Consider the following 13,316-nt stretch of genomic DNA (forward strand, 5'->3'; position numbering starts at 1 on the left):
ATCTCATCTACTATAACTCCCAAATGACAAAATCAATTTCCTCCCAACCTCACCAGTATTCAAATTTGGGCATATTGGGTATTTGTGCCAATTTTGGTCCAGTGAATGAAAACACATCCTGCATAGAATCATAGAATCAAAGAGTTGGAAGAGACCTCATGGGCCATCATCCAGTCCAACCCCATTCTGCCAAGAAGCAGGAATATTGCATTCAAATCACTCCTGACAAATGGCCATCCAGCCTCTGCTTAAAAGCTTCCAAAGAAGGAGCCTCCACCACACTCCAGGGCAGAGAGTTCCACTGCTGAACAGCTCTCACAGTCAGGAAGTTCTTCCTCATGTTCAGATAGAATCTCCTTCCTATTCAGTAGAATCATAGAATCATAAAATCAAAGACTTGGAGGAGACCTCCTGGGCCATCCAGTCCAACCCCATTCTGCCAAGAAGCAGGAATATTGCATTCAAATCACCCCTGACAAATGGCCATCCAGCCTCTGCTTAAAAGCTTCCAAAGAAGGAGCCTCCACCACACTCCGGGGCAGAGAGTTCCACTGCTGAATGGCTCTCACAGTCAGGAAGTTCTTCCTAATGTTCAGATGGAATCTCCTCTCTTGTAGTTTGAAGCCATTGTTCCGCGTCCTAGTCTCCAGGGAAGCAGAAAGGAAGCTTGCTCCCTCCTCCTCCCTGTGGCTTCCTCTCACATATTTATACATGGCTATCATATCTCCTCTCAGCCTTCTCTTCTTCAGGCTAAACATGCCCAGTTCCCTAAGCCGCTCCTCATAGGGCTTGTTCTCCAGACCCTTGATCATTTTAGTCGCCCTCCTCTGGACACATTCCAGCTTGTCAATATCTCTCTTGAATTGTGGTGCCCAGAATTGGACACAATATTCCAGATGTGGTCTAACCAAAGCAGAATAGAGCATGGGGAGCATGACTTCCTTAGATCTAGACACTAGGCTCCTCTTGATGCAGGCCAAAATCCCATTGGCTTTTTTTGCTGCCACATCACATTCCTGGCTCATGTTCACCTTCCTCCCCACGAGGACTCCAAGATCTTTTTCACACGTACTGCTCTCGAGCCAGGCATTATCGTCCCCCATTCTGTATCTTTGCATTTCATTTTTTCTGCCAAAGTGGAGTCTCTTGCATTTGTCCCTGTTGAACTTCATTTTGTTATTTTTGGCCCATCATCTCTCTAATCTGTCAAGATCGTTTTGAATCCTGCTCCTGTCCTCTGGACTATTGGCTATCCCTCCCAATTTAGTGTCGTCTGCAAACTTGATGATCATGCCTTCTAGCCCTTCATCTAAGTCATTAATAAAGATGTTGAACAGGACCGGGCCCAGGACGGAACCTTGCGGCACTCCGCTCGCATATCAGATATTTACTTGACAATTCATAACAGTAGCAAAATAAGAGTTATGAAGTAGCAACGAAAATAATGTTATGGTTGGGGGTCACCACAACATGAGGAACTGTATTAATCGATCCCTTTTTCTTTCTCTTTTTTAAAAATTAATCTTTATTGTTTTTCAAATAGTTAAAAGACACAAATATGCAGACATGCTAAGACACCACAGTAATTGACATAGAAAGTACCACCGATACATACTATACACCTAACATCCTACAAGTTAAAAAGGACTTCCATTTTGCATCCTGTCGGATATATTACTTGTTCTTTATCGTTATAACCCATCAACTCTTTGTTTGAGGTTGGGGTCATAACGACCTTTTGACCTTTGACTTTAATACCGTTTCTTTTAGTCTTCTCCATTAACATCCTTAAGCAGTTCTTTCTTCCACACTCCTTTCCACATATTCCTCCACCAGTTTCCAATCTGTTTGTCTCATTGGGTTCCCTCAAGTAAAACGTAAGCTTGTCCATGTCCTTAATGTCTATCAGCTTATCGAGCCATTGCTCGATTGTGGGCGTCTGGTCCTCTTTCCAAAATTTTGCAAACGTGATTCTCGCCGCCGTGGTTATGTATGTAATTATGATATCCCCATTTCTCTCCAGTTTATTTATTTATTTATTTATTACTGTGCTTGTATACCGCCGTTTCTCAGCCTAAATTGGCGACTCAACGCGGTTTACAACAGTACAACAAACAACAATATTCAGTTTAAAACCATAAAAAACAACATACACAATACACAATATTGGCCCGTCAATAATAATCCAATGCATCTCTTAACTAAAATCATAATCCAATTTCATCGTCCGTATTACCAATCCTTTAGTCATCACTTCATTGTACCGAATTAACCGAATGCCTGTTCGAACATCCAGGTCTTCAATCTTTTTCGAAACACCATCAGCGAGGGGGCTGATCTTACCTCCATGGGAAGGGCGTTCCAAAGCCGAGGGGCCACCACAGAAAAGGCCCTGTCTCTCGTCCCCGCCAGCCGCACCTGTGAAGCAGGTGGGATAGAGAGCAAGGCCTCCCCAGAAGATCTTAGGGTCCTGGTGTAAGGAATGAATGTCTGTATGTATGTAGAAGAGCAGAAGAAGCAGGCCTGACCAACATGGAGTCCCCGCAAAGCATTATGTGGGACGGCTTTGGCAGCTGAAGCGAGGACGCAGCAAGGCATAACTGGAGGACAATGGACAATAAGGTGTGCGACCGAGCATGTAAGGAGACCATGATCATACAGGAGGTACCCCATAAATCATGAGGCCAGGAGTCTTAATGTCCCGAACTTTGGACAGAACAAAGATTTGAGAGGACTTGAAGGAGAACGGGACAACTTGACTTTTGAGATGAAGAAAAATGGATTTTGGCCTATAAATGTAGGGGGCTTCTAACGATCTGCACGTCTCCTGATCCGCGGCACCGGGACCGTCCATTCCTCTTCGGAAAGACTGATCACCTTCGCCGGAAGAGGCCTGTGTGTGCGTGAGTATGAACGAGTGTGTGTGTGCAAGAGAGCTCTCCTTGATGTGATTCTGATGTGATTATGTAATGCTGGTACTTCAATAAATGTTACATGAATAGTGGCAAAACCAAATTTGGTCTCCAAGGTGTCTCATTGATCTAAGCTACCTTACCATTCCTTATACACTCTGCACAAAAGAACAGGAACCTCTTTGGGTTCATAACACTGGTGGGCTGATAGGCAGAGATACGTTCGGATAGGTAGCTTGGGCCAGAACCGTTTAGGGCTTTAAAGGCCAACGCCAGCACTTTGAATTGAGCCCGGTAGCAGATCTGTAGCCAGTGGAGTTGGCGCAACAGGGGGGTTGTATGCTCCCTGCGCTCCGCTCCTGTTAGAATCATGGCTGCCGAGCGTTGGACTAGTTGGAGCTTCCGAGCTGTCTTCAAAGGCAACCCCACGTAGAGAGCGTTGCAGTAGTCTAAACGGGATGTAACCAGAGCGTGGACTACCGTGGCCAAGTCAGACTTCCCAAGGTACGGGCGCAGTTGGCGCACGAGTTTTAACTGTGCGAATGCTCCCCTGGTCACCGCTGAAACCTGGGGTTCCAGGCTCAGCGATGAGTCCAGGATCACACGCAAACTGCGAACCTGCGTCTTCAGGGGGAGTGTGACCCCGTCTAACACGGGCTGTGACCCTATGCCCTGTTCGGCCTTGCGACTGACCAGGAGGACCTCTGTCTTGTCTGGATTCAATTTCAATTTGTTCGCCCCCATCCAGACCGTCACAGCGACCAAGCACCGGTTCAGGACCTCGACAGCCTCCTTAGTAGCAGGTGGGAAGGAGTGACAGAGTTGGACATCATCCGCGTACAGATGACATCGCACTCCGAAACTCCGGGTGTAGATCTTCTTCTGTTAATCCTAGCAGGAAAATTTCTGGCTTAAGGGGGACCTTTTTCTTTAAGATTTTTTGAGTTTCTTCTTTTATCTCTTTCCAAAATATAGCTGAGGCAGGGCAGGTCCACCACATGTGGATTCTCTCTCAACATTCAAGATGGCCACCCTTTCCAAAATTATTATTATTATTATTATCATTATTATTATTATTAGCTGAGGCAGGGCAGGTCCACCACATGTGGATTCTCTCTCAACATTCAAGATGGCCACCCTTTCCAAAATTATTATTATTATTATTATCATTATTATTATTATTAGCTGAGGCAGGGCAGGTCCACCACATGTGGATTCTCTCTCAACATTCAAGATGGCCACCCTTTCCAAAATTATTATTATTATTATTATCATTATTATTATTATTAGCTGAGGCAGGGCAGGTCCACCACATGTGGATTCTCTCTCAACATTCAAGATGGCCACCCTTTCCAAAATTATTATTATTATTATTATCATTATTATTATTATTAGCTGAGGCAGGGCAGGTCCACCACATGTGGATTCTCTCTCAACATTCAAGATGGCCACCCTTTCCAAAATTATTATTATTATTATTATCATTATTATTATTATTAGCTGAGGCAGGGCAGGTCCACCACATGTGGATTCTCTCTCAACATTCAAGATGGCCACCCTTTCCAAAATTATTATTATTATTATTATCATTATTATTATTATTAGCTGAGGCAGGGCAGGTCCACCACATGGGGATTCTCTCTCAACATTCAAGATGGCCACCCTTTCCAAAATTATTATTATTATTATTATCATTATTATTATTATTAGCTGAGGCAGGGCAGGTCCACCACATGTGGATTCTCTCTCAACATTCAAGATGGCCACCCTTTCCAAAATTATTATTATTATTATTATTATTATCATTATTATTATTATTAGCTGAGGCAGGGCAGGTCCACCACATGTGGATTCTCTCTCAACATTCAAGATGGCCACCCTTTCCAAAATTATTATTATTATTATTATCATTATTATTATTATTAGCTGAGGCAGGGCAGGTCCACCACATGGGGATTCTCTCTCAACATTCAAGATGGCCACCCTTTCCAAAATTATTATTATTATTATTATCATTATTATTATTATTAGCTGAGGCAGGGCAGGTCCACCACATGTGGATTCTCTCTCAACATTCAAGATGGCCACCCTTTCCAAAATTATTATTATTATTATTATTATTATCATTATTATTATTATTAGCTGAGGCAGGGCAGGTCCACCACATGTGGATTCTCTCTCAACATTCAAGATGGCCACCCTTTCCAAAATTATTATTATTATTATTATTATTATCATTATTATTATTATTAGCTGAGGCAGGGCAGGTCCACCACATGGGGATTCTCTCTCAACATTCAAGATGGCCACCCTTTCCAAAATTATTATTATTATTATTATTATCATTATTATTATTATTATTTTGTGTGGGTATATGAGAGAATGAGTGTGCGTGTTTATTTTATTTTATTTTTGTGGGGGGTGGTGGGTTTTTTTCTTCCTTGTGTGGGTATATGGAGGAAAGTGTGTGTGTTATTGACTTGTCTATCTGGTGGAGACAGGATTCATAGGAAAGGGGTTCAATGATTGGAGTGTGTGTGTAATGAACTCATACCTTTTATTTATTTATTTATTTATTTATTTCTGGTACTTTTGCCCCGCCCTTCTCAACCCCCGGAGGGGGACTCAGGGCGGCTTACAAAAAAGGCAGAATTCGATGCCTATACAAATTTACACATAATATACAAAAATATACAAAAGAACAAATATACAAAAATGTAATTAAAACGATTATCACAATTAAAACATCAGCAACCGGTACATAAGACATTATATAAAACATCATATAAAAACATCAAATAAAAGTCATTCTTATAATCAGCGTTTCGTTTCCAGAGTTCCACATGTCCAATCCGTTAGTCATTTCCTAGCCATCAATGGAGTTCTTTCTTTATTTGCCCACTTCATAAAATCATAGAATCATAGAATCATAGAATCCTAGAGTTGGAAGAGACCTCATGGGCCATCATCCAGTCCAACCCCATTCTGCCAAGAAGCAGGAATATTGCATTCAAAGCACCCCTGACAGATGGCCATCCAGCCTCTGTTTCAAAGCTTCCAAAGAAGGAGCCTCCACCACACTCCGGGGCAGAGAGTTCCACTGCTGAACGGCTCTCACAGTCAGGAAGTTCTTCCTCATGTTCAGATGGAATCTCCTCTCTTGTAGTTTGAAGCCATTGTTCCATTGCGTCCTAGTCTCCAGGGAAGCAGAAGGGAAGCTTGCTCCCTCCTCCTCCCTGTGGCTTCCTCTCACATATTTATACATGGCTATCATATCTCCTCTCAGCCTTCTCTTCTTCAGGCTAAACATGCCCAGTTCCCTAAGCCGCTCCTCATAGGGCTTGTTCTCCAGACCCTTGATCATTTTAGTCGCCCTCCTCTGGACACAGTATTCCAGCTTAGAGTCAATATCTCTCTTGAATTGTGGTGCCCAGAATTGGACACAATATTCCAGGTGTGGACTAACCAAAGCGGAATAGAGGGGTAGCATCACTTCCTTAGATCTAGACACTATGCTCCTATTGATGCAGGTCAAAATCCCATTGGCTTTTTTTGCCGCCACATCACATTCCTGGCTCATGTTCAACTTGTTGTCCACGAGGACTCCAAGATCTTTTTCACACGTACTGCTCTCGAGCCAGGCATTGTCCCCCATTCTGTATCTTTGCATTTCATTTTTTCTGCCAAAGTGGAGTATCTTGCATTTGTCACTGTTGAACTTCATTTTGTTAGTTTTGGCCCATCATCTCTCTAATCTGTCAAGATCGTTTTGAATCCTGCTCCTGTCCTCTGGACTATTGGCTATCCCTCCCAATTTGGTGTCGTCTGCAAACTTGATGATCCTGCCTTCTAGCCCTTCATCTAAGTCATTAATAAAGATCCTGATCAGGACCGGGCCCAGGACGGAACCCTGCTTGTGGCACTCCGCTCGTCACTTCTTTCCAAGATGAAGAGGAAGCATTGGTGAGCACTCTCTGTGTTCGTCCACTTAACCAATTACAGATCCACCTCACCGTAGTTTTGCCTAGCCCACATTGGACTAGTTTCCTTGCCAGAAGGTCATGGGGGACCTTGTCAAAGAAGGCCTTCCTGAAATCCAGGTACGCTACATCCACGGCATTCCAAATGCCTGGTCCCAGATCCATGTTTTTAGTTTTCTCCTGAAAGAAAGGAGCGAAGTTGCAGATCTGATTTCCCCGGGGAGTGAATTCCACAGGCGGGGGGCCACCACCGAGAAGGCCCTGCTCCTCGTCCCCGCCAATCTCACCTGTGATAGAGGCGGGGTCGAGAGCAGGACCTCCCCAGAAGATCTTAGGCTCCGGGGTGGGACGTAGAGGGAGATCCGTTCGGACAGATACGCTGGGCCGGAACCGTATAGGGTTTTATAGGTCAAAACCAGCACCTTGAATTGTGCCAGTGTGCCGGTTTGCTTGCTAGGCCGCAGCCTGGGAGTCAGTGAGTCGGCCTCCATGTTGGTAAAGGCAGAGAGGCAAGGGGGGGAGCCAGCTAACTCCTGATTGGCTCAGACCCTTAGGGGAGGAGTTGAAGGAGTGTGTAAAAAGGCTGTACTTCCTGTCAGAGGGGGAGAAGAATGATTTGATCTTAGAGAGAGATGGTTTTGATCTAAAAGGGAGAAGAGGGATTTGATCTAAAAGAGATAGGATTAGGATTTTCAGGCAAGGAGAAGAGAGTTTCTGAGTCAGTTAGAATTAGACTGGGAGGGAATAATAGAGGGCAAGTGCTTCAGGGTACTTTGGCTTTGACAGTCAAAGAGAAGGCTTGTTGACTTGTATTTGGAGAGTCCCCCTGACTCCGCAACAGCGAGGCGGTGGGTCAAAAGGTTGTGGTCGACTGTGTGAAATGCTGCTGTGAGATCCAATAACACAAGCAGCGCTGACCCACCCTGGTCAAGCTGGCATCGAAGGTGATCCGTGATGGAGACCAGCACAGTCTCTGTCCCGTGCCCCGCACGGAAGCCGGACTGGAAGGGATCTCGTCCGGCTGTGTCGTCTAGGAATTGCTGCAACGGCTCCGCTGCTGCCCTCTCCATCACCTTGCCCAGGAACGAGAGATTCAAAACTGGGCGGTAACTGGAGGGAACCGAGGGATCTAAATCTGGTTTCTTCAGCAGGGGAGAGACCATCGCCTCTTTTAAACCCTCTGGAAAAACTCCTTGCTCAAGGGAGCTGTTTATAATCTTCAACAGAGGGTCGCTGTGACGATGTGTAAGTTTTATTCCTTTGGTTATGTGTAGTTTGGACAATGGTTTAGGGATGGTAAGTATGGGAGATTATGTTTTGTTGGAGAGAGTGGCTTGATGTTAGCTAAGTTGCCATAGCAACAGGGGCGGAGCCAACCGCCTCTTCAGAGGCAGCTGTGTTTTAAAAAGTCAGTCAGTGGCCGGAGAGCTGCTGAGAGGACACTGAATCTTTTGGTGGAGATTCATGGAATGAGTCAGTGGCCGGAGAGCTACTGAGAGGACACTGAATCTTTTGGTGGAGATTCATGGAATGAGTCAGTGGCCGGAGAGCTACTGAGAGGACACTGAATCTTTTGGTGGAGATTCAGAGAATGAGTCAGTGGCCGGAGAGCTACTGAGAGGACACTGAATCTTTTGGTGGAGATTCATGGAATGAGTCAGTGGCCGGAGAGCTACTGAGAGGACACTGAATCTTTTGGTGGAGATTCATGGAATGAGTCAGTGGCCGGAGAGCTACTGAGAGGACACTGAATCTTTTGGTGGAGATTCATGGAATGAGTCAGTGGCCGGAGAGCTACTGAGAGGACACTGAATCTTTTGGTGGAGATTCAGAGAATGAGTCAGTGGCCGGAGAGCTACTGAGAGGACACTGAATCTTTTGGTGGAGATTCATGGAATGAGTCAGTGGCCGGAGAGCTACTGAGAGGACACTGAATCTTTTGGTGGAGATTCATGGAATGAGTCAGTGGCCGGAGAGCTACTGAGAGGACACTGAATCTTTTGGTGGAGATTCATGGAATGAGTCAGTGGCCGGAGAGCTACTGAGAGGACACTGAATCTTTTGGTGGAGATTCAGAGAATGAGTCAGTGGCCGGAGAGCTACTGAGAGGACACTGAATCTTTTGGTGGAGATTCATGGAATGAGTCAGTGGCCGGAGAGCTACTGAGAGGACACTGAATCTTTTGGTGGAGATTCATGGAATGAGTCAGTGGCCGGAGAGCTACTGAGAGGACACTGAATCTTTTGGTGGAGATTCATGGAATGAGTCAGTGGCCGGAGAGCTACTGAGAGGACACTGAATCTTTTGGTGGAGATTCAGGGAATGTGTCTGTAGCCAGTGTGCTATAGGGAAAAACTGAATCTCTTGGAGATTCAGGGAATCAATTGGTGACCAATGTGGTTGCAGAGAAGGACCCGGTACAGGGGGTTGTTGATTCTGAATTAAGAATCAAGGTTTGGCTGGGTTTAAGCCTGTTGTGCCAGCTGTGAAACCTTATGAAGTGTTTGCCTGAGTTTACTCATGAAACCTTTCCAATGTATCCATCAAGATTTGTACCTCTTTTGAAGAACAGTTATACATTGTTATACTCCTGTTAAAATAAACTTGTTACTTTTTCCTCAAGCCTTGCCTGATACAGTTCCTTATAAGCTGAACAGCCTGGAATAATAAAGTCAGGCCAGGAAAGTAAACGCTACGCTATCACTGAAACAAAGCCTTCTGTAATTAACAGTTCCTTTGTAAAGTAGTTCCTAGGCTGATATTGATCGTTGCCCAGCTTCCCTCATAGATTAGGTGGCAGTGGGTGTTTTACCATGTGCGCCTTCACATTTGGTGGCATTCGGTGGCATTAATACAGTCTTCTTTACAATTGGTGGCAGCAGTTTAATAACGACTTCCTCACAGTCGCGTAATCCCTCCAAGCAGGATTTCACCAACCAAGAGGGACACGGATCGAGGGAGCAAGTGGTCGGTCTAGAATTTATCCTTCTAGGAAAAATTCAAACCTCTGTGGTCTGTTAACTCTACACATGCTAGGCAGCTTTTACAAACACATGATCACAGCTTTAAAAACACACACTTTGAAATTTCCCAATAAATCAAACACAGCAGCAACAGTTGAGACCACTGACGGGGAGGGCGGGCTTTTGTGCCATTGCCTGAATTGGGAGGGAGTGGGGTTGGGGGAGTTGGCACTGGAGGCACAGAGGATAACCACAAATGTGGCACCAATTCCTGTTGTTCATTCCTTGGATGCCTCTTGTTGTTCTCAACACTTTTTACAAACGAACAATTTGGCACTTGAAATTGCTGATTCAATGATGAACAGAGGCAGATGGACCTCAAAGAGAGCAGTCCAAAGATCCCTGGCTCAAATGTTATTATCTAAGAGCCTGCAGGAAGTCAGAGTGAAGAGCATAACTTAGCATCATAGAGACTATCAATCATATGATCGCTCTACAAGTCTTCGCATTACATCTGAAGACAACACACTGCTTGGAGAGTTATTAGCACTTCAGCCCTGGCTGGAAGGTCGGGCATTACCATTAGAAATGAGTTAGTGGATCCTCAAATCCGCCCTCTTTTTACTGGTCCAGATTCTTATCCCATTTTTCCATCGAGTCCCAGCAGTAAATCCATAGACAGCTCTCCTGTTAGGGTTTCTCCACTCCTAGTGTTCCAATTTGAGACTCCATCCATGTCTGCAGCCCCTGTTCAATCTGCTACCCTTTCTCGCCCAAGGACGCTCCCCCTGTTCAGTCCTCCCAACGCTCTTGACGATTCCTTTTTTTCATTGTCATTGGAAACTCCTCTAACTGCCAGCCAAAATAGATTGCAATGTAGCTCCCCTTCATTGGAGAGTTGATTAGACCCCCAGGATGCCAGTCTTAATAATTCTATTGCCCAGGGGGAGGGGGGGGGTTCTGGTTGGGGGGAACCATTGAGGTTGTGCGGGGGAGGCAGAATGTGTCGTCTGCAAACTTGATGATCATGCCTTCTCGCCCTTCATCTAAGTCATTAATAAAGATGTTGAACAGGACCGGGCCCAGGACGGAACCCTGCGGATAGCACTCCACTTGTCACTTCTTTCCGGGATGAAGAGGAGGAAGCCTTGGGGAGAATCATCCTCTGGGTTTGTCCATTTAACCAATTCCAGATCCACCTCACCGTAGTTTTGCCTCGCCCATATTGGACTCATTTCCTTGCCAGAAGGTAATGGGGGACCTTGTCAAAGAAGGCCTTCCTGAAATCCAGACACACTACATCCACGGCATTCCCCGCATCTACCCAGCTTGTAACTCTATCAAAAAAAGAGACCAGATTAGTCTGGCATGACTTGTCTATGGATAGCAGGCTCCTTAGGCATGAAAAATAGAAGAACAGCACCTTCCCGTGGCCAGAAACTGAGCATGACCTCTGGAAGCTGGAAATGGAAAAGGGGGAAGGCCTCTACCTTATCTGTGTTGTTGTACTCCAGAGCACAAGCACCTCTGACTTGAAACACCACACCAGCTTGGTAAAATCAGCAAGCAGTTTATTGTAGAATATATGTCGGCAAAGCAGTAAAAAAAATACTAAAACAGTAAAAGTCCAAAATCCAAGATAATCCATAAACTTGAAAAGTAAACCAGGTCCATTAGTACATAGAAATCCATGAAGCAAGGCACTTGAAACTGTGAAGCAAAACAGCAAGAACTCTTAGGCAAAAACTTAAATTTGGCAAGGACTTGATACATGAAACACTTGAAAATGAAACCAGCATGAATTAACAATGTTGACTCGACTGAGGCACTTGAAACATTGAGCACTTGAAAATGAAACCAGCACAAATTAACAATGTTGACTCGACTGAGGCACTTGAAACATAGAGCACTTGAAAATGAAACCAGCATGAATTAACAATGTTGACTCGACTGAGGCACTAGACTCCATGAAACATAGAGCACTTGAAAATGAAACCAGCATGAATTAACAATGTTGACTCGACTGAGGCACTAGACTCCATGAAACATTGAGCACTTGAAAATGAAACCAGCATGAATTAACAAAGTTGACTCAACTGAGGCACTTGAAACATAAAGCACTTGAAAATGAAACCAGCATGAATTAACAATGTTGACTCAATTGAGGCACTGGACTCCATGAAACACAGAGCACTTGAAAATGAAACCAGTATGAATTAACAAAGTTGACTCGACTGAGGCACTTGAAACATAAAGCACTTGAAAATGAAACCAGCATGAATTAACAATGTTGACTCGACTGAGGGACTAGACTCCATGAAACATAGAGCACTTGAAAATGAAACCAGTATGAATTAACAAAGTTGACTCAACTGAGGCACTTGAAACATAGAGCACTTGAAAATGAAACCAGCATGAATTAACAATGTTGACTCAACTGAGGCACTTGAAACATAGAGCACTTGAAAATGAAACCAGCATGAATTAACAATGTTGACTCGACTGAGGCACTAGACTCCAATGAATCATTATAAACCTTTTCCAAAGGCCGAAACTTTCTCACTTCCCCATTAGATAACAGTTTGTTATCTTTCTTTGGTTGTAAACAAGCGGTGCGCCTGAGATTCTGCCTCTGTTTACTAAAACACTGCTTTCTGTCCAAGGTTACACTCTTCTCTCCCTCTCAACCTGGCAAATCAATCTCGACATCATTTTCAGGCAATTGCTCTGAGAAAAGTGGTGAAAGGTCTTTCCCAGGAATGTGACCTTGCTCAGGACTCTCTTCTGAACCTAGTTCCATCCCGGGAAAACCCACAGCCCCAGGCCCATCATCAGGAACATCATCCCCATTCCCATTATGCACATTAATATGAACATGTTGGGAATCAAATGCTGTTGGGCTCAAAATAACCCTCTCTCTCAATAAAGTATCTAGGAATTAATATTTCTAAAGAAATTGATAAACTAGAAGAGGAGAATCTAATCAAATTAAGGAAAAATGTGAAGGATACTCTGGCTAAATTTGCCAAGCTCAAATTGTCATGGTTTGGTAGAATAGCTCTAATAAAGATGAAAATTTTACCTAAAATAAACTTTTTGTTTAGGATGCTACCTATTAAAATCTCAGCCGGAGAAATTACAAAGTGGCAGAAGATGACAAACACCTTCTGCAACGAGAACAAAAGAGTTAGAATTAACAAAGCAAAATAGTATAAACTACAAAAGAAGGGAGGTCTGGGAATACCAAACTTAAAACTATACTATATAGCAAACAAGTTAAGGTATATTGTTGAAGGGATTATGGGTCAAAAGGATTTAGAATGGTTAGAAGAAGAGAGTGAAGGCATAGATATGAAACTAGAATATATTTTCTTTATAGGGAAAACTAGGAATCTAGACAAGAAATGGTATAACAAAATAGAGAACCCTTTTCTAAAAAACATATTGGGAATATATTGTA

The sequence above is a fragment of the Anolis sagrei genome, chromosome 5, assembly GCF_037176765.1.
Source record: "Anolis sagrei isolate rAnoSag1 chromosome 5, rAnoSag1.mat, whole genome shotgun sequence".
NCBI lineage: Eukaryota > Metazoa > Chordata > Lepidosauria > Squamata > Dactyloidae > Anolis > Anolis sagrei.